At 41.3% G+C, this 6202-nt stretch overlaps 1 long non-coding RNA gene across 1 annotated transcript; it reads right to left on the bottom strand.

Moving 5' to 3' along the window:
• Window positions 1-93: 93 nt before the first annotated feature.
• On the bottom strand, window positions 94-4151 carry LOC140493805 (uncharacterized). Its single transcript, XR_011963773.1, has 3 exons — window positions 4068-4151; window positions 995-1079; window positions 94-228 (listed from the first exon to the last, which is right to left on the bottom strand). It is a non-coding gene; the product is annotated as an uncharacterized lncRNA (long non-coding RNA).
• Window positions 4152-6202: the final 2051 nt, after the last annotated feature.

Raw genomic sequence — 6202 nt, 5'->3', positions numbered from 1 at the left:
GTCCGAACGCTGACAACATCCAAACAATGAAAAGTGGCGATTTAAGCCATGAGATCATACTATAAAAAGAGCCGTTCGAGGAAAGCACAATGTGCCCAAAATGATCACTCTTCGAGTTCCTTAAATATATTCCATAGCTGGTTATAATCTTGGCTCTTGCCCGCTCTAGGGAAGCTATCAAACCGACGGGGAGATGAATTTATTTTCGACATTTAACTTCCAACATGACTGCCAGGGGAATGGAACAGGGTAAGTTGCATTTGGTCGCAGGGAGAGAGAGAGAAAAAGATTAGCTTTCAGCAGATAAAATGGCCCAACAGAAGCCAAATTTCTCAGAATAGATCAATGTTATGTAAGAGTTAACTGGCTCACCATGTTGCCAAATAGAGTAGAAACATTTACTTTGATTGTATCCCTCTCTCCCTAACTAACAAACCTTAGATATTAAACCGGATTATACCAGTTTTAGGAATAGTTAAGAGGTGTTAAATTAAATAATGTTGTAAGAAACTTCCCTACTTTAAAACAGCCATGAACACGGTTTAAGTATCGTTTAATGTATTTCCTCTGAACTTCGCCCAACATTGACAGCACACAAATTATGTTCATTAAATATTCAAAGCTGAATCCCAAACTGTCATCGGAACTTAAAAGATCCCCGAAGATTTGTTTATCTTAAATATTCTGTAAGTGCGATTACAATGGCACAGGAATAGAACAGGTTAATGATACGTGTTAGGAGGGAATAAAATATACAAACTTTGATTAAACGGCATGACTATTGGAATATAATATCGAATCTTCAATCGTCAAGTGATTGAATCTTCTTGACGATTTATTTACACAAGCTTTCATCAAGATTTAATCTGATCACTATTGGAAACTGGCATATAGTTATTCTGGGCTTTGATGGTATGCGTCCTTTATGTTTAGTGGATGTTTACTCTTAAGATTGTACACGTCTATAGTGGAACACTGAAAAGTTGGAATTTACCTGCTAGAACAGACCCCATGGAAAAGTGTAGATTGTGGTCCTCATGAAATTGGCAGGAAGATATCCAGAAATAATGAGAACACTGCTGGATGAAATCACATTGTAAATCCTTGCTTTATCCGGCTATTATTTTGTTTTACTGTTCGCATTTGAAAAATTGGAATCGCATTTTCCATCATTATTTACTTCTCTATCACGCTCATTGCGTGAGTTAGAATGTGAAATTGGGGGTATCTCCAGCACACAGCCCGCGCCCAGACTTCAATCATGGCTGCTCTTAACGAGTGGCGAAATTAAGCGAATTGAAAATCCGAATTGCGGATCACAAAATCATCCTAAAGTAGACTGTGGTGGAAGGGACCCTGTTCTTGGTCACAGTGTGTTACATTTCGAAAGTAAAATTAAATTTCGTCCTTATTCGTGTGGACGTGTATCTGGGAGAAAGGTGTGTGTGTGTGTGTGTGTATGTGGGGGTGTATGACTCTTATGATTGTGAGTATGTGGGGGTGTGTTTGTGACTATGTGTATGTATGGGGGGGGGGCATAGGATTGGGATAGGGTGAAATATTCCTCATCCTTAACATACCTGTTTGACTGTCAAATGAAGTAATATGGACTTTGATTAAAAATATATCAGAACCAATTCAATAAATACAATGCAGATAATATTTACATGAAAAATAAATGTTGATATTTTTGGCTTGTATATTAATACTCCAAACAGTTTCTCTGAAAGCTTGTTTTTACATCCAAAATTGAATACCTTGACTTTGGAACTGTCTGGAGATTTTCACTTATTCAAGATTCCATTGTTTTGTTGACTGTTAAAAGACCAACTTCACATAACTAATTGACTGTGTACAATAAACATTATTATATTTTTACTTTGGCAATTCTGATCAGTGAACTCACACACGCGTATACTGCATATATTGTCAAACAATAACCGGCGTTGCTTCAACAGCGATCACCCTCCTGTAGGATTTCCTGGAGATTATCTCTTTTGGAATATGGTCACTAGTGTCATTTGAAGTTCACTTCCGTTGCTAAAGGCCAGGTAGCCTTCAGATCACAGGCTTATAGAAAACATGCTTCAATATTTTACTTTGAAGTTTCTGGATAATTTAGGTTCACTAATAGTAGCTGAAAACGTCCTTCTGAAGACGTTTGCTTCATTAGTGTGAATAAATCGTTAATATTTCGGGATAGATTTGACTTTCTGTGTACTCGAATCATTGTCGAAAGTTAGCAATTACATTCAATATTACAATGCCTATCGCTTAAACAAGACTGTAGCCAATGACAACAACAGTAAAGACTTCCCCTGACTGTTCTGTTGGGTCTTAAATGCAGGATGTTTCCAAGTGTTGTGTTTCGACATTCTGGCAAATGGTGTCTTCTGTGTTACATTTCTAGTGGTAACATACAGAATCTGATCACTTTTTGGTACGGATATAACGGGTGTCACGGTAGGAGCTTTATCCCGGTAGGATTTTGGGGAAGCATTGATGTCTTGACTTGCCCAGAAGTCATCAGGATAAAATTGCACGCTGAGCATCCGAACATTGCTGCTCAGACAACAGAAACACTATATGAAAAATAAATATGTTCTCGAGCACTCTTGAGGTCGACAAAACTCGTTAAGGACTTGTCCGTGATCACAATTTTAAAGGTGAAACTGTAAGAGTGGAAGGCGAATGATCTTTATATGTTGCCCTTGCATTTTTTTTGTACAATGCTGTGTTTAATAAACCTTCATTAGGAATAATCACAGCAATTCAGAGTTTACAACAAGTTGACTTAATTTGCAACAAATTTCCAAGAACCAATAGACGGTTTGTGCTCTTGATTCCTGCATTCACAGATGTTGATCGTCAATGACCTACAATGAAATTGTCAAGCCAGGTTTTCTTTCCCCGCGGTCCCCAGAATCACATTTTAATGTTTTGCTGTGTTAATAATTTAATCGAATGATAGGGGCGCTCGCCCCAGCTTTCTGTAAACCTCTAGATGTATTTGTGAAGATGGATTAACAACATAGCTTTGCAATACTACATCACTATATTTAGTTAATCTACTTAACCTCATAGCAAAGACCTTGCTGATGTCCTATTTCCATTTCTGAGTAAGATCCAATGTCAGATTCAAGGGTGTAACTCCGTTCCCAAGGTCTGCAGTTCAGATTCACAGAGGAATTGCGAAAAAAGAAAGTGAAGCATTCGAGTGATAGGTGACGAAAGATCTTTGGAATCAAGCTGAGAATCTTTTGGGGAAATGTATAATGTGGATAGAATGAAAAGTGAACACAGTCAATTGGGACAACAGCTGTTTGAGATCCCGGCTCTCCATGCTTCACAGTGTGATCAGGGTGCCCTGGGTTGAAGGACACTGCAGGCTCCCCGAACAGCTATCAGGCGATTGTCCACCCGGGGCCGATAACCAATGCCTTGCACCCCTTTGTCGGCAATTTCTAAACAACCTGTTCCGAAGTGCAATTACCTCTGGAGGAGGTGACTTGAGCGCAGACCTCCTGGGTCAGAGGTGGGAACACTATCACAAAGTCCCGTACATTTGAATTGGGCCCTGTAACTATTATTATTCCTTCATGGTTTTATTGACATTCTACTTCGTGCTGCGGAAAGTGTTGCCAGAGCGGGTCGGTGGGGCCCGAGAGCCTACACCGCCATTTGTTACAATCAGTTCGGATCTGCATGACTATCCACCGGATCCCCGAATCCCTTAATCCCCTCACGCACACTCACATGCAGACTCACATATAAACGCACAGACACACACAGAGACTCAGACACTAACACAGACACACAGACTCACATACACACACATTTATGCACACAGACACATGCACTGACTCACAGACACACAGATTCATACATACACACATAGGCACACATGCACACGCACACACGGGCACAAACACAGCTACACATATACTGTACATAGACACAAGTAGACACATGCACAAGCCGTACAGACTCACATAAACACACAAACACACACACACACAAAGACACGCACAACACACAAAGCCGACCTTCCACCGAAACTGACCAACCTGTAATAGTGAAAGGCAATGACCAGATAGTTAGCCTTGTACCGACAGCTGTCACATGTACACAGTAATGCCGCAGAGTTCCTCATCCTGTCCTATACTTCGGCTTGGATGCACTTTGAGCAGATGCTGCAGTTTTACAACTGGCAATCTGTTTGCCCGTGTAATTGCTTCCACACCATCTCCAGGTATGGATATGCTAATATTCCGGATTTGGTACAATGCCCTGGATACTCCTGACAAATGTATTTCAGGGAACCATATAGTCTACTAGCCAGTGTGGTCTATTATCTACTGAGATAGAGGGACAAGGAAGGTTGCATGGTTTGACTTTTGGCCAAAGTGCATCTGGATGCTTTCAGCCCCCGTGCCCGCGCTGGGACAAAGAGGAGCATTGGTCATAGCCCCAGCTGCTCGACACATGTCCAGGCGGTTACTTGGGGAGGAGAGGAAGAAAGTACAAGGGGGTTATCTCTCTTTTACCCTCTTACTGAATGGACCATCAACAATGTCAAGACTGTCAAAGCTCACCCACAAGTTAACAAAGAGGAGCCAGATGAGAAAAAAATGTATATTGAGGGATTAATGATTGACACACTAACAATTTATTGGTGAGGGGCTAATTGTGATACTTCAATGTTCTACTCAACTGTGTATGTGTTCTGAATGTATCACTGTTCCTAAGTATCAATACAGCAAATAACAACTGGTGATGAAATGCACTAGTTAATTCGGCAGGACTACGGTGCGCTGATACTAACTCATGCATAGAACATAGAACATAAAATATTACAGCGCCCTTCGGCCCTCGAAACCAATCTGAAGCCATCTAACCAACACTATTCCATTTTCGTCTACATGTTTATCCAAAGACCATTTAAATACTCTCAAGGTTGGCGAGTCTACTATTGTTGCAGATAGGGCGGTCCACGCCCCGACTGCTCTCTGAGTAAAGAAACTACCTCCGACATCTGTCCTGTACCTATCACCCCTCAATTCCCCTCGCGCTCGCCATCACCATCCAAGGAAAAAGGATCTCACCGTCCACCCTATCTAATCCCCTGATTATCTTATATGTCTCGATTAAGTCACCCCTCAACCTTCTCTCTAACGAAAACAGCCTTGAGAACACAAGAGAGAATATATTTAGCATAGGATTGGTTCAAGAGCATGAGAAATAAAACCGGGTATGGGATTAATTTACTCGATTGTCAAGTCTTAGTCAAGATTTCAGTTTGGGAATGAATTGGACACACATCTTGGATTGAACGCCCAGCTAGAAATTGTTCCTAACAAGAGTTAGGAAAGTTTGCCAAAATGAAATGTAAACGCGTTCCAGCTGAAGCCGTCCGCCGATGATCATTGTTTCTACTCGGCTCTAGATAACTCGGGGGACTTGCCTGGGTTTATGACCCCTTAAAATATATTATTTTCACTTCCTTTTCAGAATGAAATGTTTGTGCAAAACAACAACATAAGACGTTCTAAGATGCAGACTCCAATAATACCGTTCATTCGTGATACCAAGTTGGTAGACGTGGGGACGGTAAGGGTGATGCGAATTGACTGGAATGGTACATAGGGAGGCTGGCAGCTTGGACAAACACAAGGGGCAGATAGACTTCAGCATTGAGGAGTGAAAGATGATATACTTTTTGAAAGAAGGAACAGGAGATGTGGTGTAGACTTAATGGGCCAGTTCTAGAGAACAGTCAAAGGGACCTCGAGATGCAGTGCCCGGATATTTGAAAGCGCTGGACTCATTATGAGAACGGTTAGCAAAATTACGTGGGTTCTTAGGTTTCAGTCATTATTGTCGTTCACAGGGGACACAAGCAGGAACGTTAACTTAATTTTTAAAAGGAACTGTGATCTGTTATACCAGGGGAGGCGATGGATATGGGGTAATGTCCTTGGGAACATGGGTTCAAATCTCACCAGAATTGGAATTTAAGAATAAACCAAAACAGGTATGAAAAAAAGACTAATGGTGACATGTGACCGGAAATCCATCTTCCCTGTCCGACCTGGCCTAGATGTGACCAAAACAGCACGCTTGATACCTAACTCTCCCCTGGGCAACTAGGGTTGGGCAGGCAATGTCAAAGAGACCCATATCTCATGAACCAATAACAAGG

Source organism: Chiloscyllium punctatum, chromosome 22 (genome assembly GCF_047496795.1).
Source record: "Chiloscyllium punctatum isolate Juve2018m chromosome 22, sChiPun1.3, whole genome shotgun sequence".
NCBI lineage: Eukaryota > Metazoa > Chordata > Chondrichthyes > Orectolobiformes > Hemiscylliidae > Chiloscyllium > Chiloscyllium punctatum.
This window is presented reverse-complemented; position numbering and strand designations above follow the sequence as displayed.